At 46.7% G+C, this 19,867-nt stretch overlaps 1 long non-coding RNA gene and 1 pseudogene across 1 annotated transcript in view; one reads left to right on the top strand and one right to left on the bottom strand.

Annotated features, from left to right (window-relative positions):
* The window catches only part of LOC149970311 (uncharacterized), a 431,327-nt gene that overhangs the window by 383,803 nt on the left and 27,657 nt on the right, over nt 1-19,867 (top strand). The window lies entirely within an intron of this gene.
* The window catches only part of LOC149970312 (sal-like protein 3), a 63,296-nt pseudogene that overhangs the window by 27,081 nt on the left and 16,348 nt on the right, over nt 1-19,867 (bottom strand).

Below are 19,867 nucleotides of genomic sequence, written 5' to 3'. Positions count from 1 at the left end.
GACCTGTTTGGAGAGATCATTGGTCTTCATGGTGCCGCTTGCTTGGTGGTGCCCCTTGCTTAGTGGTGTTGCAGACTCTGGGGCCTTTCAGAATAGGTGCATATATACAGAGATCAAGTGACACTTAGATTGCACACATGAGGACTTTATTTAACTAATTATGTGACTTCTGAAGGTAATTGTTTGCACCAGATTTTATTTAGGGGCTTCATAGCAAAGGGGGTGAATACATATGCATGCTATTTTGTGTATGTCCATTACACAAATTCCAAATAAAAGTCCACTTAAATTACAGATTGTAAAACGCAATAAATAGGAAAAACCCACTAAAGGGATCAAAATCGAAAATAACCAGTGAAGTTGGAGCGCGCTAAATTCAAAAACACTCCATACAACACTCCTCCCGTGGCCTCCAACTGCTCTTAAACGCTAGTAAAACCAAATGCATGCTTTTCAACCGTTCGCTGCCTGCACCCGCACGCCCGACTAGCATCACCACCCTGGATGGTTCCGACCTAAAATATGTGGACATCTATAAGTACCTAGGTGTCTGGCTAGACTGTAAACTCTCCTTCCAGACTCATATCAAACATCTCCAATCTAAAATCAAATCTAGAGTCGGCTTTCTATTCCGCAACAAAGCCTCCATTACTCACGCTGCCAAACTTACCCTAGTAAAACTGACTATCCTACCGATCCTCGACTTCGGCGATGTCATCTACAAAATAGCTTCCAATACTCTACTCAGCAAACTGGATGCAGTTTATCACAGTGCCATCCGTTTTGTTACTAAAGCACCTTATACCACCCACCACTGCGACCTGTATGCTCTAGTCGGCTGACTCTCGCTACATATTCGTCGCCAGACCCACTGGCTCCAGGTCATCTACAAGTCCATGCTAGGTAAAGCTCCGCCTTATCTCAGTTCACTGGTCACGATGGCAACACCCACCCGTAGCACACGCTCCATCAGGTGTATCTCACTGATCATCCTTAAAGCCAACCTCATTTGGCCGCCTTTCGTTCCAGTTCTCTGCTGCCTGTGACTGGAACGAATTGCAAAAATCGCTGAAGTTGGAGACTTTTATCTCCCTCACCAACTTCAAACATCTGCTATCTGAGCAGCTAACCGATCGCTGCAGCTGTACATAGTCTATCGGTAAATAGCCCACCCAATTTTACCTACCTCATCCCCATACTGTTTATATTTATTTACTTTTCTGCTCTTTTGCACACCAATATCTCTACCTGTACATGACCATCTGATCATTTATCACTCCAGTGTTAATCTGCAAAATTGTAATTATTTGCCTACCTACTCATGCCTTTTGCACACAATGTATATAGACTTTTTTTCAGTTAAGCATTAGGGGGCGCTATTAAAATTTTTGGATGAAAAACGTTCCCGTTTTAAACAAGATATTTTGTCACGAAAAGATGCTCAACTATGTATATAATTGACAGCTTTGGAAAGAAAACACTCTGATGTTTCCAAAACTGCAAAGATATTGTCTGTGAGTGCCACAGAACTGATGTTACAGGCAAAACCCATATTATGGAGCTAATTTTGAAAAATGTTCGGCCTTGTAGTGGTAGCATCGATTTCTCCAGCCAAGCATGATGAACAAACGGGAGCTATTTCGCCTACAAAAATTATATTTTTGGAAAAAAGGAACATTTGCTATCTAACTGTGAGTCTCCTGAGTGAAAGCATCTGAAGTTCTTCAAAGGTAAATTATTTAATTTGGTTGCTTTTCTTATTTTGGTGAAAATGTTGCCTGCTGCCGGCAGAGCCTAGCATAGCATTATGCCATGATAAACTTACACAAATGCTTGTCTAGCGTTGGCTGTAATGCATATTTTGAAAATCTGAGATGACAGTGTGGTTAACAAAAGGCTAAGCTTGTGTTAGAATATATTTCGTTTGCGATTTTCATGAATAGGAAAAGTTTCTAGAGGTATTTATGTCCGCTGCGTTATGCTAATTCGTTTGAGGCTATGATTACCATCCCGGATCCGGGATTGCTAGTTTCAAGACCAGAATTGGGCTGCCTGTGTAAACGCAGCCATTTAGGCCTAATGTAGGCTAAATCTAAGTCAATTTTAAATCAATGTATTTTTCTGGTACTAAATGCTGTTTGGTGCTCCTAGCGTTTTAAAGAGCTACCAGTGCAAATAGTTATTAGGCTGTGTTTATACAGGCAGCCCAATTCGAATATTTGTGGCACTATAGGTTTTTGACCAATCAGATCAGATCTTTAGCCAATAATTGGGCAAAAGATCAGAATTGGGCCGCCTGTGTATACATAGCCTTGGAGCCTTGAGTATGTTATTCACTATACATTAAATAACAGAAAATACAATGGCAATGTGTTTTTGTCTTGTATGAGGACGGACTTAACTGCATTAGAGCAGCATAATGTTGTGATTGTTGTTGTGATATCAGTTCACATCTTTCATCACAAAAATCTGTGTGTTAGCTAGCTGTGACAACACTTAGGCCTACTCATCTTTGCTTTTATTCAAGCATCCTATTTGTAAGCCCCATTGCAACTCCATAGATGTAAGTTAAGAAATTGACTTGACCTTTAGAATAGGTTTAAAATGGGTTCCTTTGACACAGACTGAGCAATCCATTCTATGCTTTGGGCCATGCAGCATGTAGGGTGGTCATAATCTCCCTTCCTGTGGGATACACATTTTTATGTATTTTTTTTATCCAGGAAGTCCCATTGAGGTAAGGAGACCAAAAGGAAGGGTGCAACTCAAAATGGAACACACGTGGTTATAAGAGCACAAGGTTAAATCCAAATGCAGACACAGGAGGCAGATGATAGAGCGCCAATATTTCTAATAACAAAGGGAGTAGGTAAAGGCAGGTCAGGGACAGGCGAGAGTTCATAAACCATGTCAGAGTCCAAACAGTACCAGACACTAGGCAGTCTCAAGATCCGGTCAGGGAGCGGTCAAAAACCAGATCTGAGTTCAAAAACAGTACAGGTGGATAGGCAAGCTGGTAGTCAGAACAGGCAGAGTGGTTAGGCAGGCAGGTTGGGAGTCAGGACAGACAAGGGTCGAAACCAGGACAGAGACTGGGGAACAATAGGAGCAAGGAAAAACCCTGGTTGACATGGCAAACAAGATGAACTGGCACAGAGACAGGAAACACAGGGTTATATACACCGGGGACAATAAGTGACACCTGGAGGTGGTGGAGACAATCACAAGGACAGGTGAACCAGATCAGGGTGTGACTATGGTGTGAGGCACTCCATTTCTAATAAATTATCTTATCCACATTTACCTATCCATTTTCATTTTCTATAATGATGTGATAATAAAAACAACTTTAAGTTTGTAATCAAACATGCTCGCTCGTCACACTAAAGGCACCACCGGCTTACATCAGTATCTTTCCAGACAAAAACACTGAGCTTCATCACAGAACCTAAATGCTCCCACTCTGCATATAAAAAAAAACAAATTTCTTAAGAACTCAGAAAGGAGCTGGCATTCGTATCTTTCTACTATCTCCATCAAAAGATTAGTAAAAACCGATGATCATCACACATGAGATATTCAAAATGAAACCCTCAAACCACGAGGGAGGTTTGTGGGATTTAATATCTTTACCTTTATAATCATATAATTGACTTACTATGTTCACATTATATACAGTTGAAGTCGGAAGTTTGCATACACTTAGGTTGGAGTCATTAAAACTTGTTTTTCAACCACTCCTCAAATTTATTGTTGACAAACTATAGTTTTGGCAAGTCGGTTAGGGCATCTACTTTGTGAATGACACAAGTAATTTTTCCAACAATTGTTTACAGACAGATTATTTCACTACATCACAATTCCAGTGAGTCAGAAGTTTACATACACTAAGTTGACTGTACCTTTAAACAGCTTGGAAAATTCCAGAAAATGATGTCATGGCTTTAGAAGCTTCTGATAGGCTAATTGATATAATTTGAGTCAATTGGAGGTGTACCTGTGGATGTATTTCAAGGCCTACCTTAAAACTCAGTGCCTCTTTGCTTGACGTCATGGGAAAATCAAAAGAAATCAGAAAAAAAATTGTAGACCTCCACAAGTCTGTTTCATCCTTGGGAGTAATTTCCAAACGCCTGAAGGTAGCACGTTCATCTGTACAAACAATAGTACGCAAGTATAAACACCATGGGACCACGCAGAAGTCATACTGCTAAGGAAGGAGATGCGTTCTGTCTCCTAGAGATTAACGTACTTTGGTGCGTAAAGTGCAAATCAATCCCAGAACAGTAGCAAAGGACCTTGTGAAAATGCTGGAAGAAATAGGTGCAAAAGTAACAGTAAAACTGGTCCCACTGTATATCTCCATAACCTGAAAGGCCGTTCAGCAAGAAAGAAGCCACTGCTCCAAAACCCTCATAAAAAAGCCAGACTACGGTTTGCAACAGCACATGGGGACAAAGATCATACTTTTTGAAGAAATGTCCTATGGTCTGAATAAACAAAAATAGAACTGTTTGGCCATAATGACCATCATTATGTTTGGAGGAAAAAGGGGGAGGCTTGCAAGCTGAAGAACACCATCCCAAACGTGAAGCACTGGGGTGGCAGCATCATGTTGTGGGGGTGCTTCTCTGCAGGAGGGACTGGTGCACTTCCCAAAACACATGGCATCATGAGGGAGGAAAATGGTGTGGATATTTTGAAGCAACATCCCAAGACATCAAACAGGAAGGTAAAGCTTGGTCACAAATGGTCTTCCAAATGGACAAAACTTCCAAAGTTGTGGCAAAATGCCTCAAGGACAACAAAGTCAAGATATTAGAGTGGCCATCACATTGCCCTGACCTCAATCATATAGAACATTTGTGGGCAGAACTGAAAAAGCGCGTGCAAGCAAGGAGGCCTACAATCCTGACCAAGTTACACCAGCTCTGTCAGGAGGAATGGGCCAAAATTCACCCAACTTATTGTGGGAAGCTTGTGGAAGGCTACCTGAAACGTTTGACCCAAGTTTAAATTGTTTAAGGCAATGCTGCCAAATACCAATTGAGTGTATGTAAACTTCTGACCCACTGGGAATGTGATGAAAGAAATAAAAGCTGAAATACATAATTCTCTCTACTATTATTCTGACACATCACGTTCTTAAAATAAAGTGGTGATCCTAACTGACCTAAGACAGGGAATTTTTACTAGGATTAAATGTCAGGAATTGTGAAAAACGGAGTTAAATGTATTTGGTTACGGTGTTTGTAAACTTCCAACTTCAACTGTATAAGTGAATTATTCAGGACTAGACCTGGAAACACATCAGGTGGCTTCCACAACATGTGAACAATATCAGTAAAAAGGGTATTGATAGATGTATCAGGTGTGCTCAAGGGACGTTTCCTAGTGTCCCTAAACCTCTCCAAAGTGAAATATGTATGGAAATTAGACAATTCCAGTGCTATTCCAATTTTTCAATGCCTAAATGCCATCTTGAGATGAGGTCATCGGCTCGGCCTGCCTTTATAAATTCATATGCCCATATATGGTAGGAAGTCACAAGATTTGAAGGCACCGATCAATACCCAAGATACTCAGCTTTCCGCAGATACTGTGCTTTTGCAGAACGGGCTACCGTTCTCATACCAGACTGAATTGAATACAATTGTCAAATAGTGTCCCCAAATATGAGGACTTTACATTTAAGAGGTTTCAACAATGCTACTGGTATGTATGTGATATTTACAGTTGAACTGTTGTCAAATGTTTGTTTGTTTCTGCCTGCCCATCCCAAGTTTCCGCAGAGGATATTTGCATTAATGTGATTGGGTTAAACGCGGGCTCTTTTATTTGCAGACAACCACGCGCTTAGATTAGACGGGGCACTAGTAAAGGTGGGCGTTGCTTCGAGAGAGAGAAGGAGAGGTTGCTCAGTTAGAGGTCGCTGCACCCGGTTGATTTCTTTAAAGTTGTCTTAAAATAATGTATTAACTTTTAAATGACAAAATACAAATTCCGGTCCAGATTGACCCTTCTCACAGTGGTCCACCAGTTGAGTTTGGCTGTCCTATATCAAGGGCCGCTGCTATGACATTCACTCTCACATTGGGTGGTCGTCTATTGTTATACAACATTTAGAGTGATGGATGGAAATGTCAGCTTTTCAAACACAAACAATGAATGTCTCATTAGCACATATTATTTATGACATGTTTAATAGCCCGGGCAGGCTCCTCAGGGGACCAACAGAGACCTCAGCTGCCTGCCACTGAGTGAAATGAGAAATGGTGCAGCAGTAGTAAGTGCATTAATAACCTCTTGAGACTAGGGGGCAGTATTTTGACGTTTGGATGAAAAATGTACCCAAATGAAACTGCCTATTTCTCAAGCCCAGAAGCTAGAATATGCATATAATTGGCCTATGAGGATAGAAAACACTCTAAAGTTTCCAAAACCGTCCAAATATTGTCTGTAAGTATAACAGAACTGATATTGCAGGCGAAAACCTGAGGAAAATCCAACCAGGAAGTGCTGTTTTTCTGAAAACTCTCTGTTCCATTGCATGCCTTCCCTCCATTGAAAGGGATATCAACCCGATTCCTTTCCCTATGGCTTCCACATGGTGTGAAGAGTCTTTAGACATAGTTTCAGGCTTTTATTCTGAATAATTAGCGAGAATGATCACATCCCGTCAGTGGATAGCTGTGTGTCCCCAGAGTTTTGCATGCGAGAGCATCTTGGAGCAGACCTTTTCTCTCTCTCTCCTATTGAAAAGGCTACCGCCCGGTTGAGATTTTATGGATTATTTATTGTAGAAACAACCTAAGGATTGATTATAAAAACGTTTGACATGTTTCTACGAACTTTACGGATACTATTTGGAATTTTCGTCTGTCCGTCATGACCTGCACGAGCATGTGGATTACTAAACAAAACGCGCCAACCAAATGGAGGTTTTTGGATATAAAAAGATTCTTTACGGAACAAAAGGAACATTTATTGTGTAATTGGGAGTCTCGTGAGTGCAAACATCCGAAGATCATCAAAGGTAAGCGATTCATTTTATTGCTTTTCTGACTTTCGTGACCAATCAGCTTTGCTGCTAGCTGTTTGTAATATTTGTAATGTAATCTCTCTGCTGAGAGAGATGTCCTCACATAAACGCTTGGTTTGCTTTCGCTGCAAAAGGGGTCCCCACCCGTCTCCTACTCTCCTCTGCCATCATACGGCATCCGCCGACTGGTCGTGTAGTCCTGAACAGAGGGGTAGTAGAAGGGTCCCACTTAAATTCACTACTAGATACTCTACTTAGGACAACTAATCAACTGTACCAGTGATTGTCTGGAAGCTGACTTCATCGTCTCTACCTCATGTTGAGATTTCAGAGTTCAAACCACTCTGGATGTGAGCTGCAGCTCAACGCCTCTCTGGTCTGATATGTTCATTCTTAACCCATCATTTTATACAGTTCTTCAAAAGGGCGGTTCCCTCAGGCTGACATGCTCTCTGACCTCACTCAAGGGCGCAGTGATTACTTACTTGTACAAAGTTATAGAAATGATTTCCTCTTATAGTTTTTAAAATCCCATCCCTCTCTTAAAACTTACATCATTTTTCATACACAACTTAGAGGATGGACTTGTTAGAGTTTTGGCGGGAAAATGTCTGTGGGACATTCCTGTGGGAACATTGGAGAGGGTTGTTCTCTCCAGTTACAACAGGGTGTGAGCTGTCAACCCTGCACCAGCTCCCTTCTCCCCCTCTGTGGGTGAGAGGGGGTCTGGCTGAAGTTATTTATTGCAAAGCTGATCTGACCTATTTGTATCCTTACAGGGCAGTCATGACATATGTAAATAAGGTATTTCTGTTTTATATTTTTAATACATTTGCAAAGATTTCTAAAAACCTGTTTTCACTTTGTCCTTATGGGGTATGTTGTGTGTAGTGTGATTGAGGAACAAAAATGATTTAATACATTTTAGAATAAGGCTATAACATAACAAAATGTGGAAGAAGTCAAGGAGTCTGAATACTCTCTGAATGCACTGTAGATGTCCATAAACACTTCTGCCAGCTGGACTACGCATGCTCTGAGGAAGCAGCTAGGGATGCCATCTGGGCCAGCAGCCTTGCGAGGGTTACTATGCTTAAATGTCTTACTCACCTCCACCACAGAGAACGAGAGCTCACAGTCCTCCGGAGTGACGGTGAACTGCGTCAGCGGCACTGTTTTCCTCGAAGCACGCAAAGGTGTTTAGCTTGACGGTGTCCACGACCATGTTTTTTTCTTTATAATCCACGTAGCCGACGACCACAGCAGCAGAGATAGTAACAACTATGCATGTGCCCTCTCGGGGATGACGAAAACTTGTTTGTGATGAAGAAAACGAATGGTGTTTTCAAACCGTATTTATTTGAGCCGAGTATTTGGATGAGGAATTGAGGCAAATTGAGTTTCAGATGGCCTCCGCTGCTCTAGCCACCAAAGCCACAGCAGTAGCTGGACAACAGCCCCAACCCATCCCCAAGATCGACACAGACTGGTGGTGTAATTGTGGCAATAGCGCTCCAATGTCACAAATGAGGAATGTTTGTGCTGCAGATCGTTTGAATACGTGACTACAGTTCTTACATAAATGGAGAAACATAATGATGAGCAGTTTGCTTTTGCTACCACAGGAATACTGCTGCCCAACTCTTGTCCTGGAATTTTTTTTCATATTACAAAAACTGGGCCAAAGAACATGGAGAGTTACCTTACAATTAATTAGCTAAAATTGACTTAATTGAATGATCGCTTATCATAAACCACTATGAACAGGATCCTTTGGGTTTTTGTGTTTATTTATCACAAAGTGTTTTTGGATATTCTATGCTGTAAGGTGACAATGTTGATAGTCTCTTAACCCCCTCCCTCTCATAAATACACTGCTCAAAAAAATAAAGGGAACACTAAAATAACACATCCTAGATCTGAATGAATGAAATATTCTTATTAAATACTTTTTTCTTTACATAGTTGAATGTGCTGACAACAAAATCAACAAAAAAAAATTATCAATGGAAATGGAGGATGTTGCAGGCAGCAGAACGTTCTCCACGGTGTCTCCAGACTCTGTCACGTCTGTCACGTGCTCCGTGTGAACCTGCTTTCATCTGTGAAGAGCACAGGGCACAGTGGTGAATTTGCCAATCTTGGTGTTCTCTGGCAAATGCCAAACGTTCTGCACGGTGTTGGGCTGTAAGCACAACCCCCACCTTTGGACGTCGGGCCCTCATACCACCCTCATGGAGTCTGTTTCTGACCGTTTGAGCAGACACATGCACATTTGTGGCCTGCTGGAGGTCATTTTGCAGGGCTCTGGCAGTGCTCCTCCTGCTCCTTCTTGCACAAAGGCGGAAGTAGCGGTCCTGCTGCTGGGTTGTTGCCCTCCTACGGCCTCCTCCATGTCTCCTGATGTACTGGCATGTCTCCTGGTAGCGCCTCCATGCTCTGGACACTACGCTGACAGGCACAGCAAACCTTCTTGCCACAGCTCGCATTGATGTGCCATCCTGGATGAGCTGCACTACCTGAGCCACTTGTGTGGGTTGTAGACTCCGTCTCATGCTACCACTAGAGTGAAAGCACCGCCAGCATTCAAAAGTGACCAAAACATCAGCCAGGAAGCATAGGAACTGAGAAGTGGTCTGTGGTCCCCACCTGCAGAACCACTCCTTTATTGGGGGTGTCTTGCTGATTGCCCATAATTTCCACCTGTTGTCTATTCCATTTGCACAACAGCATGTGAAATTTATTGTCAATCAGTGTTGCTTCCTAAGTGGACAGTTTGATTTCACAGAAGTGTGATTGACTTGGAGTTACATTGGGTTGTTTAAGTGTTCCCTTTATTTTTTTGAGCAGTGTATATAGGGCTCATATGCTAACTGCATAGCTGCTGGAAAGCTGAGGTGCTGAGGGTGCATTAGCACCCTTTGAAAAAAATCAGAATAAAAAATTATATAATTTAAAAAATGGTGGTTAATTGAATTGGGAAGTGGCGTTAATTGAATTGGGAAGTAGGGAGCCCTCCTTTTTGGTGACCATTCAAAACCAATTGCTGTTTTATTGCTATTAAAATATAGGTTGTGATATCTGTAAGCCTAATTGTTATTTTCATTTATTCGCCCAGTAGTCTGGTGCAATTTTTGTTTCAAGTAGGCCTATTGGTATGAAAATAAACAACTGAACAACTTCATATTTAGCACATTTCCCCAAAATACATGTCTTGTTTATGGCTTCAAAGACAATAACAATTGTAGGCTATAACAAATGAATGTGCATTGTCATGCAGTGACAGAATGATAATTGAGATAAAGCAAATAATTAATGATTACCTAGTTGGGCTGGGTTGTAGACCTACATCATCATCCTCTGGTGCGTCCCTACCTGGAGCCTACCTGTCACTGGTATAATGCATTTCCACATCTCACTCTATCAATCTTGTTTGTCCATCTTCCTGAATTAAAATGAGACATTCTAACAGATCAATCTTGCTGGCAAAACATCTTTTAAAAGTTACTTAGCTATAGTGTGGATGTAGGACTGTTTTTTGTATATAATGAGCACCCAGATGCTGTATAGGCAACACAATAGTGAGTGAGAAGCTGGTCGGGGGGAAAATGTTCGAAGGCCGCCTTCGCTTTGGCTACTATGTTGCAATATTAATTTTCTCGGAGCAGTCTAGTTGATACAAAATATTTCAATGTTCTCTGAACGAGGCGGCTCAATGTTTCAATATTCTTAAGAAACACCTTGTGTCATTTTCTGACCTTTATTTCCGTTGTTTTGTATTTATTTAGTATGGTCAGGGCGTGAGTTGGGTGGGCAGTCTATGTTTGTTTTTCTATGTTTTGGGGCATTTCTATGTTTTCGGCCTAGTATGGTTCTCAATCATAGGCAGGTGTCATTAGTTGTCTCTGATTGAGAATCATACTTAGGTAGCCTGGGTTGCACTGTTTGTTTGTGGATGATTGTCTATGTTGATGGCTTGTTTCAGCACAGTCCATATGATTAGCTTCACGGTTGTTATTTTGTTTACTGGTTTTGTATAGTTTTCAGTGTTCACTACTTTCTTTATTAAAGATTGACCATGGACACTTACCACGCCGGGTATTGGTCCTCAGATCCTTTTCGCCTCCCCTCTTCAGATGAAGAGGAGGACGGCCGTGACACCTTGTTGATGCAATGCTTCAATATTCGCAAACCACTTCCCTGGCGAATAATGCAGACAGGCAAATACAACAATGAGCTGGGCGCGCACATTATAAGGAACGTTTCTGAATGCAGAGCAACAATTTTGGTGGGAATCACAAGACAACAACACAGTAATAGTACACTATGTGTCACTTTGTGTTTATCTTCATTTATTTGGTCAGGCCAGGGTGTGGCATGGGTTTTTGTATGTGGTGTGTTGGTATTGGGATTGTAGCTTAGTGGGGTGTTCTAGTTAAGTCTATGGCTGTCTGAAGTGGTTCTCAATCAGAGGCAGGTGTTTATCGTTGTCTCTGATTGGGAACCATATTTAGGCAGCCATATTCTTTGAGTGTTTCGTGGGTGATTGTCCTTAGTGTCCTTGTTTCTGTCGCTGTGTTACTTTGCACCAGTATTAGGCTGTTTCGGTTTTCGTGTTACGTTTATTTGTTTTCGTATTTGATCGTGTTTACTTTGTCTCATTAAACATGGATCGCAATAGCATTTTGGTCCGACTCTCCTTCACCGAAAGAAAGCCGTTACAGAATCACCCACCACAACAGGACCAAGCGGCGTGTCAACAGGCAGGAGCAGCAGGAGAAGCAACAGCGGCAGCAGGAGATACGAAATAAGGAATTCTGGACTTGGGAGGAGATCCTTGACGGAAGAGGACCCTGGGCTCAGCCAGGAGAATATCGGAATATCGGAAAGCGGAGGGGTGCTGGTATGAGGAGGCAGCACGGCGACGCGGATGGAAGCCCGAGAGTCAGCCCCAAAAATGTATTGGGGGGGGGCTAACAGGGAGTATGGCTACGCCAGGTAGGAGACCTGCGCAAACTCCCTGTACTTACCGGGGGGCTAGAGAGACCGGGCAGGCACCGTGTTATGCTGTGGTGCGCACGGTGTCTCCAGTGCGGGTGCATAGCCCGGTGCGGTACATTCCAGCTCCGCGTATCGGCCGGGCTAGAGTGAGCATCGAGCCAAGTGCCATGAAGCCGGCTCTACGCATCTGGTCCCCAGTACGTCTCCTTGGGCCGGCTTACATGGCACCAGCCTTGCGCTCGATGTCTCCGGTTCGCCTGCATAGCCCAGTGCGGGCTATTCCACCTCGCCGCACTGGCAGGGCGACCGAGAGCATTCAACCAGGTAAGGTTGGGCAGGCTCGGTGCTCAAGAGCTCCTGTGCGCCTGCACGGTCCGGTCTATCCAGTACCACCTCCACGCATCAGCCCTCCGGTGGCAGCTCCCCGCACCAGGCTTCCTTCTCGGCCCAGTACCACCAGTACCAGCACCACGCATCAGGCCTACAGTGCGCCTCGCCTGTCCAGCGCTGCCAGAGCCTTCCTCCTCTCCAACGCTGCCGGAGTCTCCCGCCTTTCTAGCGCTGTCAGAGCCTTCCTCCTCTACAGCGCTGCCGGAGTCTCCCGCCTGTTCAGCGCAGTTGGAGCCTTCCTCAACTCCAGCGCTGCCAGGGTCTCCCGCCTGTTTAGCGCTGCCAGAGCCTTCTGTCTCTACAGCGCTGCCGGAGTCTCCAGTCTGCAAGGAGCTGCCAGTCTGCAAGGAGCTGCCAGTCTGCAAGGAGCTGCCAGTCTGCAAGGAGCTGCCAGAGCTGCCAGTCTGCAGGATGCCGCCAGAGCTGCCAGTCTGCAAGGAGCCGCCAGAGCTGCCAGTCTGTATGGAGCAGTCAGAGCCGTCAGTCAGCATGGAGCAGCCAGGGCCGCCAGTCAGCATGGAGCAGCCAGGGCCGCCAGTCAGCATGGAGCAGCCAGAGCCGCCAGTCAGCATGGAGCAGCCAGAGCCGCCAATCAGCATGGAGCAGCCAGTCAGCATGGAGCAGCCAGAGCAGCCAGTCAGCATGGAGCAGCCAGAGCAGCCAGTCAGCATGGAGCAGCCAGAGCAACCAGTCAGCATGGAGCAGCCAGATCTGTCAGTCTGCCAGGATCTGCCAGTCAGCCAGACTCTTCCAGATCTGCCAGTCAGCCAGACTCTTCCATATCTGCCAGTCAGCCAGACTCTTCCAGATCTGCCAGTCAGACAGACTCTTCCAGATCCGCCAGTCAGCCAGACTCTTCCAGATCCGCCAGTCAGCCAGACTCTTCCAGATCCGCCAGTCAGCCAGACTCTTCCAGATCCGCCAGTCAGCCAGACTCTTCCAGATCCGCCAGTCAGCCAGACTCTTCCAGATCCGCCAGTCAGCCAGACTCTTCCAGATCCGCCAGTCAGCCAGACTCTTCCAGATCCGCCACACCCCACAGAGCTCCATTATATCTATCTCTACCGAGGCGCTGTCCATTCAGCAGTGTTGAATCACGGGTGCGGCCTTAATGTGTGGATTTTTCTTCAGTCCATGGTTGAGTTTGTTTGTCTTTATGCGTTCTTGTCGTTTGTATTGCTGGCAAAACATCTTTTAAAAGTTACTTAGCTATAGTGTGGATGTAGGACTGTTTTTTGTATATAATGAGCACCCAGATGCTGTATAGGCAACACAATAGTGAGTGAGAAGCTGGTCGGGGGGAAAATGTTCGAAGGCCGCCTTCGCTTTGGCTACTATGTTGCAATATTAATTTTCTCGGAGCAGTCTAGTTGATACAAAATATTTCAATGTTCTCTGAACGAGGCGGCTCAATGTTTCAATATTCTTAAGAAACACCTTGTGTCATTTTCTGACCTTTATTTCCGTTGTTTTGTATTTATTTAGTATGGTCAGGGCGTGAGTTGGGTGGGCAGTCTATGTTTGTTTTTCTATGTTTTGGGGCATTTCTATGTTTTCGGCCTAGTATGGTTCTCAATCATAGGCAGGTGTCATTAGTTGTCTCTGATTGAGAATCATACTTAGGTAGCCTAGGTTGCACTGTTTGTTTGTGGATGATTGTCTATGTTGATGGCTTGTTTCAGCACAGTCCATATGATTAGCTTCACGGTTGTTATTTTGTTTACTGGTTTTGTATAGTTTTCAGTGTTCACTACTTTCTTTATTAAAGATTGACCATGGACACTTACCACGCCGCGTATTGGTCCTCAGATCCTTTTCGCCTCTCCTCTTCAGATGAAGAGGAGGACGGCCGTGACACCTTGTTGATGCAATGCTTCAATATTCGCAAACCACTTCCCTGGCGAATAATGCAGACAGGCAAATACAACAATGAGCTGGGCGCGCACATTATAAGGAACGTTTCTGAATGCAGAGCAACAATTTTGGTGGGAATCACAAGACAACAACACAGTAATAGTACACTATGTGTCACTTTGTGTTTATCTTCATTTATTTGGTCAGGCCAGGGTGTGGCATGGGTTTTTGTATGTGGTGTGTTGGTATTGGGATTGTAGCTTAGTGGGGTGTTCTAGTTAAGTCTATGGCTGTCTGAAGTGGTTCTCAATCAGAGGCAGGTGTTTATCGTTGTCTCTGATTGGGAACCATATTTAGGCAGCCATATTCTTTGAGTGTTTCGTGGGTGATTGTCCTTAGTGTCCTTGTTTCTGTCGCTGTGTTACTTTGCACCAGTATTAGGCTGTTTCGGTTTTCGTGTTACGTTTATTTGTTTTCGTATTTGATCGTGTTTACTTTGTCTCATTAAACATGGATCGCAATAGCATTTTGGTCCGACTCTCCTTCACCGAAAGAAAGCCGTTACAGAATCACCCACCACAACAGGACCAAGCGGCGTGTCAACAGGCAGGAGCAGCAGGAGAAGCAACAGCGGCAGCAGGAGATACGAAATAAGGAATTCTGGACTTGGGAGGAGATCCTTGACGGAAGAGGACCCTGGGCTCAGCCAGGAGAATATCGGAATATCGGAAAGCGGAGGGGTGCTGGTATGAGGAGGCAGCACGGCGACGCGGATGGAAGCCCGAGAGTCAGCCCCAAAAATGTATTGGGGGGGGGCTAACAGGGAGTATGGCTACGCCAGGTAGGAGACCTGCGCAAACTCCCTGTACTTACCGGGGGGCTAGAGAGACCGGGCAGGCACCGTGTTATGCTGTGGTGCGCACGGTGTCTCCAGTGCGGGTGCATAGCCCGGTGCGGTACATTCCAGCTCCGCGTATCGGCCGGGCTAGAGTGAGCATCGAGCCAAGTGCCATGAAGCCGGCTCTACGCATCTGGTCCCCAGTACGTCTCCTTGGGCCGGCTTACATGGCACCAGCCTTGCGCTCGATGTCTCCGGTTCGCCTGCATAGCCCAGTGCGGGCTATTCCACCTCGCCGCACTGGCAGGGCGACCGAGAGCATTCAACCAGGTAAGGTTGGGCAGGCTCGGTGCTCAAGAGCTCCTGTGCGCCTGCACGGTCCGGTCTATCCAGTACCACCTCCACGCATCAGCCCTCCGGTGGCAGCTCCCCGCACCAGGCTTCCTTCTCGGCCCAGTACCACCAGTACCAGCACCACGCATCAGGCCTACAGTGCGCCTCGCCTGTCCAGCGCTGCCAGAGCCTTCCTCCTCTCCAACGCTGCCGGAGTCTCCCGCCTTTCTAGCGCTGTCAGAGCCTTCCTCCTCTACAGCGCTGCCGGAGTCTCCCGCCTGTTCAGCGCAGTTGGAGCCTTCCTCAACTCCAGCGCTGCCAGGGTCTCCCGCCTGTTTAGCGCTGCCAGAGCCTTCTGTCTCTACAGCGCTGCCGGAGTCTCCAGTCTGCAAGGAGCTGCCAGTCTGCAAGGAGCTGCCAGTCTGCAAGGAGCTGCCAGTCTGCAAGGAGCTGCCAGAGCTGCCAGTCTGCAGGATGCCGCCAGAGCTGCCAGTCTGCAAGGAGCCGCCAGAGCTGCCAGTCTGTATGGAGCAGTCAGAGCCGTCAGTCAGCATGGAGCAGCCAGGGCCGCCAGTCAGCATGGAGCAGCCAGGGCCGCCAGTCAGCATGGAGCAGCCAGAGCCGCCAGTCAGCATGGAGCAGCCAGAGCCGCCAATCAGCATGGAGCAGCCAGTCAGCATGGAGCAGCCAGAGCAGCCAGTCAGCATGGAGCAGCCAGAGCAGCCAGTCAGCATGGAGCAGCCAGAGCAACCAGTCAGCATGGAGCAGCCAGATCTGTCAGTCTGCCAGGATCTGCCAGTCAGCCAGACTCTTCCAGATCTGCCAGTCAGCCAGACTCTTCCATATCTGCCAGTCAGCCAGACTCTTCCAGATCTGCCAGTCAGACAGACTCTTCCAGATCCGCCAGTCAGCCAGACTCTTCCAGATCCGCCAGTCAGCCAGACTCTTCCAGATCCGCCAGTCAGCCAGACTCTTCCAGATCCGCCAGTCAGCCAGACTCTTCCAGATCCGCCAGTCAGCCAGACTCTTCCAGATCCGCCAGTCAGCCAGACTCTTCCAGATCCGCCAGTCAGCCAGACTCTTCCAGATCCGCCACACCCCACAGAGCTCCATTATATCTATCTCTACCGAGGCGCTGTCCATTCAGCAGTGTTGAATCACGGGTGCGGCCTTAATGTGTGGATTTTTCTTCAGTCCATGGTTGAGTTTGTTTGTCTTTATGCGTTCTTGTCGTTTGTATTGCTGGCAAAACATCTTTTAAAAGTTACTTAGCTATAGTGTGGATGTAGGACTGTTTTTTGTATATAATGAGCACCCAGATGCTGTATAGGCAACACAATAGTGAGTGAGAAGCTGGTCGGGGGGAAAATGTTCGAAGGCCGCCTTCGCTTTGGCTACTATGTTGCAATATTAATTTTCTCGGAGCAGTCTAGTTGATACAAAATATTTCAATGTTCTCTGAACGAGGCGGCTCAATGTTTCAATATTCTTAAGAAACACCTTGTGTCATTTTCTGACCTTTATTTCCGTTGTTTTGTATTTATTTAGTATGGTCAGGGCGTGAGTTGGGTGGGCAGTCTATGTTTGTTTTTCTATGTTTTGGGGCATTTCTATGTTTTCGGCCTAGTATGGTTCTCAATCATAGGCAGGTGTCATTAGTTGTCTCTGATTGAGAATCATACTTAGGTAGCCTAGGTTGCACTGTTTGTTTGTGGATGATTGTCTATGTTGATGGCTTGTTTCAGCACAGTCCATATGATTAGCTTCACGGTTGTTATTTTGTTTACTGGTTTTGTATAGTTTTCAGTGTTCACTACTTTCTTTATTAAAGATTGACCATGGACACTTACCACGCCGCGTATTGGTCCTCAGATCCTTTTCGCCTCTCCTCTTCAGATGAAGAGGAGGACGGCCGTGACACCTTGTTGATGCAATGCTTCAATATTCGCAAACCACTTCCCTGGCGAATAATGCAGACAGGCAAATACAACAATGAGCTGGGCGCGCACATTATAAGGAACGTTTCTGAATGCAGAGCAACAATTTTGGTGGGAATCCCACAAGACAACAACACAGTAATAGTACACTATGTGTCACTTTGTGTTTATCTTCATTTATTTGGTCAGGCCAGGGTGTGGCATGGGTTTTTGTATGTGGTGTGTTGGTATTGGGATTGTAGCTTAGTGGGGTGTTCTAGTTAAGTCTATGGCTGTCTGAAGTGGTTCTCAATCAGAGGCAGGTGTTTATCGTTGTCTCTGATTGGGAACCATATTTAGGCAGCCATATTCTTTGAGTGTTTCGTGGGTGATTGTCCTTAGTGTCCTTGTTTCTGTCGCTGTGTTACTTTGCACCAGTATTAGGCTGTTTCGGTTTTCGTGTTACGTTTATTTGTTTTCGTATTTGATCGTGTTTACTTTGTCTCATTAAACATGGATCGCAATAGCATTTTGGTCCGACTCTCCTTCACCGAAAGAAAGCCGTTACAGAATCACCCACCACAACAGGACCAAGCGGCGTGTCAACAGGCAGGAGCAGCAGGAGAAGCAACAGCGGCAGCAGGAGATACGAAATAAGGAATTCTGGACTTGGGAGGAGATCCTTGACGGAAGAGGACCCTGGGCTCAGCCAGGAGAATATCGGAATATCGGAAAGCGGAGGGGTGCTGGTATGAGGAGGCAGCACGGCGACGCGGATGGAAGCCCGAGAGTCAGCCCCAAAAATGTATTGGGGGGGGGCTAACAGGGAGTATGGCTACGCCAGGTAGGAGACCTGCGCAAACTCCCTGTACTTACCGGGGGGCTAGAGAGACCGGGCAGGCACCGTGTTATGCTGTGGTGCGCACGGTGTCTCCAGTGCGGGTGCATAGCCCGGTGCGGTACATTCCAGCTCCGCGTATCGGCCGGGCTAGAGTGAGCATCGAGCCAAGTGCCATGAAGCCGGCTCTACGCATCTGGTCCCCAGTACGTCTCCTTGGGCCGGCTTACATGGCACCAGCCTTGCGCTCGATGTCTCCGGTTCGCCTGCATAGCCCAGTGCGGGCTATTCCACCTCGCCGCACTGGCAGGGCGACCGAGAGCATTCAACCAGGTAAGGTTGGGCAGGCTCGGTGCTCAAGAGCTCCTGTGCGCCTGCACGGTCCGGTCTATCCAGTACCACCTCCACGCATCAGCCCTCCGGTGGCAGCTCCCCGCACCAGGCTTCCTTCTCGGCCCAGTACCACCAGTACCAGCACCACGCATCAGGCCTACAGTGCGCCTCGCCTGTCCAGCGCTGCCAGAGCCTTCCTCCTCTCCAACGCTGCCGGAGTCTCCCGCCTTTCTAGCGCTGTCAGAGCCTTCCTCCTCTACAGCGCTGCCGGAGTCTCCCGCCTGTTCAGCGCAGTTGGAGCCTTCCTCAACTCCAGCGCTGCCAGGGTCTCCCGCCTGTTTAGCGCTGCCAGAGCCTTCTGTCTCTACAGCGCTGCCGGAGTCTCCAGTCTGCAAGGAGCTGCCAGTCTGCAAGGAGCTGCCAGTCTGCAAGGAGCTGCCAGAGCTGCCAGTCTGCAAGGAGCTGCCAGAGCTGCCAGTCTGCAGGATGCCGCCAGAGCTGCCAGTCTGCAAGGAGCCGCCAGAGCTGCCAGTCTGCATGGAGCAGTCAGAGCCGTCAGTCAGCATGGAGCAGCCAGGGCCGCCAGTCAGCATGGAGCAGCCAGGGCCGCCAGTCAGCATGGAGCAGCCAGAGCCGCCAGTCAGCATGGAGCAGCCAGAGCCGCCAATCAGCATGGAGCAGCCAGTCAGCATGGAGCAGCCAGAGCAGCCAGTCAGCATGGAGCAGCCAGAGCAGCCAGTCAGCATGGAGCAGCCAGAGCAACCAGTCAGCATGGAGCAGCCAGATCTGTCAGTCTGCCAGGATCTGCCAGTCAGCCAGACTCTTCCATATCTGCCAGTCAGCCAGACTCTTCCATATCTGCCAGTCAGCCAGACTCTTCCAGATCTGCCAGTCAGCCAGACTCTTCCAGATCCGCCAGTCAGCCAGACTCTTCCAGATCCGCCAGTCAGCCAGACTCTTCCAGATCCGCCAGTCAGCCAGACTCTTCCAGATCCGCCAGTCAGCCAGACTCTTCCAGATCCGCCAGTCAGCCAGACTCTTCCAGATCCGCCAGTCAGCCAGACTCTTCCAGATCCGCCACACCCCACAGAGCTCCATTATATCTATCTCTACCGAGGCGCTGTCCATTCAGCAGTGTTGAATCACGGGTGCGGCCTTAATAATGTGTGGATTTTTCTTCAGTCCATGGTTGAGTTTGTTTGTCTTTATGCGTTCTTGTCGTTTGTATTGCTGGCAAAACATATTTTAAAAGTTACTTAGCTATAGTGTGGATGTAGGACTGTTTTTTGTATATAATGAGCACCCAGATGCTGTATAGGCAA

The sequence above is a fragment of the Oncorhynchus mykiss genome, chromosome 30 (assembly GCF_057628025.1).
Source record: "Oncorhynchus mykiss isolate SJ-2025 chromosome 30, ASM5762802v1, whole genome shotgun sequence".
Taxonomy (NCBI): domain Eukaryota; kingdom Metazoa; phylum Chordata; class Actinopteri; order Salmoniformes; family Salmonidae; genus Oncorhynchus; species Oncorhynchus mykiss.
Note: the sequence above shows the minus strand (reverse complement) of the source record. Positions and strands in the feature narration are given on the sequence as shown.